Below are 8,137 nucleotides of genomic sequence, written 5' to 3'. Positions count from 1 at the left end.
AATAGCTCAACTGGAATTCCATCACCTCCACTAGCTTTGTTCATAGTGATGCTTTCTAAGGCCCACTAGACTTCACATTCCAGGATGTCTGGCTCTAGGCCAGTGATCACACCAACGTGATTATCTGGGTCATGAAGATCTTTTTTGTACAGTTCTTCTGTGTATTCTTGCCATCTCTTCTTAATATCTTCTGCTTCTGTTAGGTCCATACCATTTCTGTCCTTTATTGAGCTCATCTTTGCATGAAATGTTCCTTTGGTATCTCTGATTTTCTTGAAGAGATCCCTAGTCTTTCCCATTCTGTTGTTTTCCTCTATTTCTTTGCATTGATCGCTGAAGAAGGCTTTCTTATCTCTTCTTGCTATTCTTTGGAACTCTGCATTCAGATGTTTATATCTTTCCTTTTCTCCTTTGCTTTTCGCTTCTCTTCTTTTCACAGCTATTTGTAAGGCCTCCCCAGACAGCCATTTTGCTTTTTTGCATTTCTTTTCTATGGGAATGGTCTTGATCCCTGTCTCCTGCACAATGTTACGGTCTATAGCAAATAAATAAGCAAAGCAGGTATAGCAGGCTGCAGTTTAAAATCTAATTCTAGAAACTTTAATGTGGATCTGTATCCTATTTTTACTTTTTACAACCATTTGAAGATGAGGATATTACTTATATTTTATGATTCTCAGTCTCCTTATCTATATGATAGGGATTCATTCACTCATCTAATAAAATTCTATCGAGAATGTGGAGGTAACTTGATGAACAAGCTCTGCCTCAAAGTATTCACAGTTTGTTTAAGAAAACAAGGCAAGAGGCCAAAAAGGACAAGGCAGAGCCGTCAGTTCTATTTCACTAAGTACGACTCCTGGGACCCACATACTGGGTGGGAGGAGTATTGGATTCCCTCCCAGACTCAGTAGGGGAGGTGATGGATCAATCAGAGTGTAAACTGAACCAGCAATGCAGGGAGTGAACCAAGTGATGGAGGGAGGATGGATCAGAACAAAGATGTTTAAGACAAGGGCGCAGCATGTATTTAGAGTTCAGAGCTAAGACGGAGCTCAGGGCCTCAGGGAAGAAATAACCTGGATTGGGAGTAGGTGTGAGAGCGTGTGGTGTTTATCATAGAGCTGACCAATCTAGAGAACCTGAAATGATATTCTCAGAAATGAATTATGCAGTCAATGGTACCCTTTAGGGAGGACACAACTTGGTGAATGTGCCATGAAAAGGGTTCTTTTAAGCATTCCTGGGAGAAAAAAAAAAAAAAAAAGACCTATTGCTAGAAGAGAAGATGGCTTTATAATTCAGACATGTTTAGGGAAGCAGTGGAGAATATACAAAGCAATTAGGAAGCACAAATTTTGTTTTGTTTTAAATAGAAAAAAAATCCAACTCAAATAGAGCTCAAAAGAAAGGATTCCACTTGAGTTGGAAAGTGTAGCTCCTTGAAACAATTACCAGTGGAGAATAAACATTATTTGATGCTATTTCAAGCTCTGGAAAAATTATTATTCTGGATGATACCCATTTAGTACAGGGACAGAGAACAGAAGGGTAAACAATAATTGAATCAGAGGTCAGTAGGCTACAATAAGACATTTCAAGCCAAGAATTACAATGTACAAATCGAGGAGAGGAGATGAATGTTTCATTCAAATGGTGGAAGACTAAATTCCAGGGAAGCACAGTCTTCAACCTGAGAGAAGTATGGCTCAGGGGAAACCTACCTTTACTTGAGAGACTTGGGTCAGACTATTAGTATATTATTCAGCAAAGCAATGCTTGCAAGTTGCCTGGGTCCCTGCTTTGATCCAACTATAAACTTCTCAGGAGAAGAAAATATCAAGAAACTGAACATTGCAAATAAATGATCTTAAGGAAATCAGTGTTCCTATCCCAGGCGAGTAGGTTTCCTGCCAGCATGTTCCCTTCTGGACCACATTCTAGGTTCTGAGAACCCAAAATTCCATCCCTAAAGGGTCCCAAACTTGTTTCCAGAGCCTGCACAGTCCTTTTTGCTTAGGTCTGTCCTGATAAAAATTACCCAGGAATGAACGAAAAAAGCTTCACACACAATAATGTTTTAACCACAGATCCTCTGGAATTGCATCATCTATTCTGACAGAAGTCATGGACTAAAAGGAAGAAAACAGGAAATTTCCCTGATCTCTGTATACTTCAAACATGGACTGGTTCCAGAATAGTTCAGTAAGTGTTACTCTCCCAAGTATCACGTAAGGGAAGTTGCTTAGTGTGAAAGAATCAATGCAAAAAATAATTAAATCTCTCCAGGCAAGAGAAGCATAGAACAAGTACTTCTGTTTAGGTCTGCCTTTTCATGAATGTGTGATGAGTTCAGTAGCAACTATTTGCAAAGTATATTAGATGCACAAACATGGGGACAATCAGAACTAGCTTACCCTGCACAAGGGGGGACAGTTACAACACCTTCTAATTGTGTAGGTCACTCTTTGAGGATTAAATTCAGGAAACTGAAATGGATGAGGCCATTGAGGCCAGGTTATTGATAGTCAGGTTTGCCAAGAGGCTTCAGTTCAGTTCAGTCGCTCAGCCATGTCCGACTCTTTGCAACCCTATGAATCGCAGCACGCCAGGCCTCCCTGTCCGTCACCAACTCCTGGAGTTCACTCAGACTCACGTCCTTTGAGTCAGTGACACCATCCAGCCATCTCATCCTGTTGTCCCCTTCTCCTCCTGCCCCCAAACCCTCCCAGCATCAGAGTCTTTTCCAATCAGTCAACTTCTCACATGAGGTGGCCAAAGTACTGGAGTTTCAGCTTCAGCATCATTCCTTCCAAAGAACACCCAGGGCTGATCTCCTTCAGAATGGACTGGTTGGATCTCCTTTCAGTCCAAGGGACTCTCAAGAGTCTTCTCCAACACCACAATTCAAAAGCATCAATTCTTCGGCACTCAGCCTTCTTCACAGTCCAACTTTCACATCCATACAGGACCACTGTCTGACACTGTTTCCACTGTTTCCCCATCTATTTCCCATGAAGTGATGGGACCAGAGGCTTAGAGAATCTCAGATGGAGACTTGAAGCATGACGGCAACATGATTGTCCCTGAGAAAACTTGAAACTTCACCAGGTGAAAATTCTGGTTTTGAATTAAAAAATGAACCAACAGAGAAGAGATGTTCAATACAAAGATGAGAAATGGAGAGATGAGAAGACTTGACACTGGTAAACCACCTATCCTGGGTCGTTTGGAGGAAAGGACCTCTGAATGAGAGCATTTGGAAATAAGGTATCTGTGACATGAATATGGAGAAGAACGCTTGAAACTTCATAGCTTGAAGACACTGGCCATCATCATCATCTCTCTTCCATTTCTAGGAGTCCATGATTACTAACCAAGTAACAAGTTGAGTATCATTTGGATACTAACATTCCCATGTATACTAACCAGTAGGGAAATGTCTGTCTGCTTAGCAGACTCCCGAAGGCAGCACCAATGAGTCATGCTCTTGTCTGTTGCCTGCCCTTGAGTTAGGCTTATAACCAATACCTGTAGCTGGCTTATTACAATCAACTATGGAAAAGATGATGGATGCCACTCTTGTGATTTGGTTTCATTATCTAAGATTCTACCCTAGCAGACTGCACATAGATAGATTCCCCTGCTGGCCTTGGATTAGCACACAGTCATGTTGTCAACTAGCCCTGAGAAGGGCACATGGCAGAGAATTGGGCAGCTTTTAGAAGCTGAGAGTGGGCTCCAGTCTCTAGCCAGTAAGAAGTGAGACTTTCAGTCAGTTAGCCTGAAGGAAATGAATTCCTTTAAAAAAAGAAATGGAGTATTATTGCTTTAGAATGTTGTGTTAGTTTCTGCTGTACAAAAACATGGATCAGCTATAAGTACACATATATCCCTTCCTTCTTGAGCCTCCCTTCCACCCTCCCATCCCACCCCTCTAGGTCATCACAGATCATTGAGCTGAGCTCCTTGTGCTGTACAGGAGCTGTGTATTAATTTTACACATGGTAATATATATATATATATATATAATATATATTACCTTCTCAATTTATTCCACCCTTCCCTTCCCACATTCTGAGCAATGATTAAGAATCTGGATTTGGTGTCAAATGACCAGGTTTCAGATTTTTTTTTTCCCACTATGTGACTCAAGGACAATTACTTAAACTCTATGGCTCAGTTTTCTCCCCCATAAAATGAGAATGATAGTAGTTAGTACCTACCCCACTGGGTTTACAAGTACATTAAATGAGCTAATATAGGTTAAGTGCTTAGAATCAGGATTGGCACAAATATTTGCTATTGTGAATCCATAACTGAAAAGCAAAGATTATCAGTTATGATCCCAAGAATTAGGACCTGTGATCTCTGTGTTCAACCTCCACGTCCAGTGCCTTCAAAAAGACCCAGGAGAGGCCCAACAAGCTACAGTGTTATCGGTGGGAAAAAATGAGTCTTTTGACTTTGCACCAACCCAGACATACAACCGCACATCTATCACCACTGAGATTGTTTCCTCAGTAGTCTACTGTGTACCTGATAACAGCAAATAAAAACAAAAAATAATATGAGTAAAGCAACTCTGTCTTCCTGTGCATAATGGATGATAATAAATCATTCATCAGCAGAAAAGCAAGAGAGTGATCATGCATTTCAGCAAATAAATCACCCAGCAGTGATGTTTCTGGAAACTGAAACGAGAAACATCTGCAGGGAATCAAGCAAACCTACTGAGATGGGTAATTTGGGCACACCATTAGTCTGAATTAGAGTCTCAGTGATTTTAGGGGAAAGTCCATCTCCTGGCTGACGACTGCAACCTCAGGTGTTACTATATAATTCGACCTTGTCCTACTGAAATCGAGTCTTAAATAGTCTGCTTCTTGGAATGAAAGAGAAATTTAAGACTAGTACAAAGAAGTAAGCTTTTTGGTTATCTGCCAGGAACAGGCATTTCAGTAGGCATCCTGACCAGAAACGAGTTTCTGACACATTTGAGATCCAAGTTGAAAATCAGGAAGGTGATTCTGACAAACCAAACACACAATTTTTACAGTGAAATCTTTCATCCTAAGGGAAAGATTTTAAAAATTGTCTATCAAAGAAAGTCATGAAGTCTTGAAGCTGAAAGGGATCTTAGAAATTAATGAGCTCAATATTGGTGCAGTAAGATTATGGTGGTTTTTCCCAAGACCAAAGATCTAATTCAGACAAAGCTCATAAGGGTCAAAGCTGTGAGTGGACCGCTAGTCTCTATCTTCCTAGCCCAGGCTACGGTAAAAAATAATAAGGAAACTGAGGCTCAGAACTGTTAAGTATCTTGCCCCAGTCATCAAACTGTTATAGATTCTTGGTTGAAATTTGTTTTTCTAATCCAAATATTCTTGTTTTTAATGTCTTCCTTATATAATATCTCCATTGTAAGGATGAGAAATTATGTTCTGTTTCCAGGACACGGCTTTTAGCAGGACATACATTCAATAAATTTTATCTAGTATTAAAATGATAAAAATGACAAAGTAAGATCATTATATTGAATTGCTTTTCTTTTTCAGACCTACTTAAAACATGGAATGCCTGAGTCATAGACACGTAACCCCTCATAACATAGCATCTAACTGGGATATTGTATCTCTTTACGATGAAAGAAACATAAGAGTGGGTCCAGGATCATGGGATCTACTGGTTAAACCACCTGGTTATTGATGGCCTGGTAGAGTGTTGAAATAGTGTGTTAAATGCACAATTGATACACTAACTTGGAAACAAAACCTATGAGGATAGGATGCCACACCTCTGCTTTCAGTACACTCATTAAATCAGAGACTTTTAATATGTCCCTGTGACCCCAACAGAAGAATACATGAATCCAGACAACAGGCGGTGGAAGCAGGAGTGGTCCCTTTTATCATCACTCCCAGTGACCCATGGTATTTCCTTGGTCCCCAGCTCTGGGATCTGCAGCATTAGAAATCCTCCCCTCCAAAGGAGTGCTAGGACCACAGTGAGCTGCAAACTACCACTGGCTCTTGTGCACTTGGAGTTTCTTGCATCCAGGGCTCATCAGGCAAAAATAAGTCATTATCTTGTCACGGGTAACTGACCCCAATCAGCAGGACTCCTATTACAGGGCAGAAGAAGAGAAGAATGTGTGTCAATCTTGAGTAATCCAGGTGGGCACCTCTGAGTATTCACTTGCCAAAGGGTGACTGTGATTGGGCGAGTGGAGCAACCTTGGCACAAGAAGAGAATGGTGATCAGGATCTGAGACCCATGAAGAATTAAGTTTGGGGTTGTACACAGATAACCCACTAAGACCGGTAGAGGTGATTAATGAGGTTGAGAGATTTAGAATGGTTAGTGGAAGGAACACCAGCTCTGGTCCCACAACCAACTACATCAGTGGTCATTTGTGGAGACATGGATGGATCTAGGATCTTTAATACTTATTTCAGTAAGTGAGAAAGAGGAAAACAAATATTGTATACTAATGCATACATGTGGAGTCTAGAAAAATGGTATGGGTGAACCTATGTCCTGGGTAGGAATAGAGAGGCAGATGTACAGAATGGACATAAGGACACAGCGGAGAAGGGCAACAGGACGAACCAGGAGGTCAGAGTTTGACATACAGGCACTATCATGTGTAAAGCAAATAGCTAGGGGGAACCTGCTGTGCAAAACAAATAGCTGAGCACCGGGAGCTCAGCTCAGTGCTCTGTAGTGCCCTAGGGGGTGGGATGCAGGTGGGGGATGGCAGGGAGGCTCAAAAGCCAGGGGATATGTGTATACGTATAGCTGACTCACCTTGTTGTACAAAAGAAATGAACACAACCTTGTAAAGCAATTATACTACTCCTTCAGTCTCTCAGTCGTGTCCTACTCTCTGGGACCCTACGGACTGCAGCATGCCAGGCTTTCCTGTCCTTCAGCATCTCCCAGAGCTTGCTCAAACTCATCCATGGAGTCGGTGATGCCATCCAACCATCTCATCCGATGCCGTCCCCTTCTCCTCCTACCTTAAATCTTTCCCAGCATCAGGGTCTTTTCTAATGAGTCAGCTCTTTGCATCAAATGGCCAATTATATTCAACTTAAAAAATAGTTCTGTGATTCACCCCACTGACCTCCCTATTCTAAGTTTCCCCTTGGATAGAGTGGGCCACCTTCATAAAGGCAAAGAATAGAATGGTTGCCAAGGGGCTGGGGAGAGGGGAAAATAAGGAGCTATAACATAAGCAATCCTGTAATTTCAGTTCAGCAAGATGAGTAAATTCTAGACTGTACAACATTGACCAATAGTTAATAACATTGTACTGTACATTTAAAAGATTGTTGAAGGAGTCAAAACTCAACATTTATATACATCACACTCATAATTAAATATACATGTGAGCTACAGAATATATATATATGTATGTGTGTGTGTGTTTGTGTGTGTGTGTGTGTGTGTGTGTGTATGCTCATATATAGGGCTTTCCTCTTTCTTCTCTTTGAAAAATTGCAGTGAAGGGAACGTAGGACTAATCTGGTAGTTAAGATGGTAAAAAATTTGCCTGCAATGCAGGAGACCCAGACGCAATCCTTGGGTGGAAAAGATCCCCTGGAGAAGGAAATGGCTACCCACTCCAGTATTCTTGCCTGGAGAATCCCACATATATGAGAACACTACAGACATACAACATTTATCTAATAATTTCCATCATAAAATGGCCCAAAGTGGATGATGGGCACATTCCAAAATGACAACTATTTCATGAGAACCTGATATGATATCTCCTATCATATCATTGGTCACTGAGAAAATAATGATAATAAGACAGAGTCCTTGACCTTAGATAGCTCTCAGGTCAGGAGAGAGAAGCATGCTAAAAGATTATTTTGACTTTCTAAGCAGCTTATTTTTTATTTGGAACTATCAAGCTGTAGGGAGATTCCAATTTATTTTCACATATTTTTTTTTCAGTTTCATATTCAGTTATGCCTGTACAAATGGAAGTATTAGAAAAATCTGAATGCTAAATGTGAAATAAACTTTGTGTCAGGCATAATTTAGTGACCCATGTTATATCATTTTCATTTGCCAAATACTTTAGTTATCACTAACTCTCACTTATTTTAGCCCAGTCAATTTT

Source organism: Bison bison, unplaced genomic scaffold (genome assembly GCF_000754665.1).
Source record: "Bison bison bison isolate TAMUID 2011002044 unplaced genomic scaffold, Bison_UMD1.0 scf7180017864379, whole genome shotgun sequence".
NCBI classification, from domain to species: Eukaryota; Metazoa; Chordata; class Mammalia; order Artiodactyla; family Bovidae; genus Bison; species Bison bison.
This window is presented reverse-complemented; position numbering follows the sequence as displayed.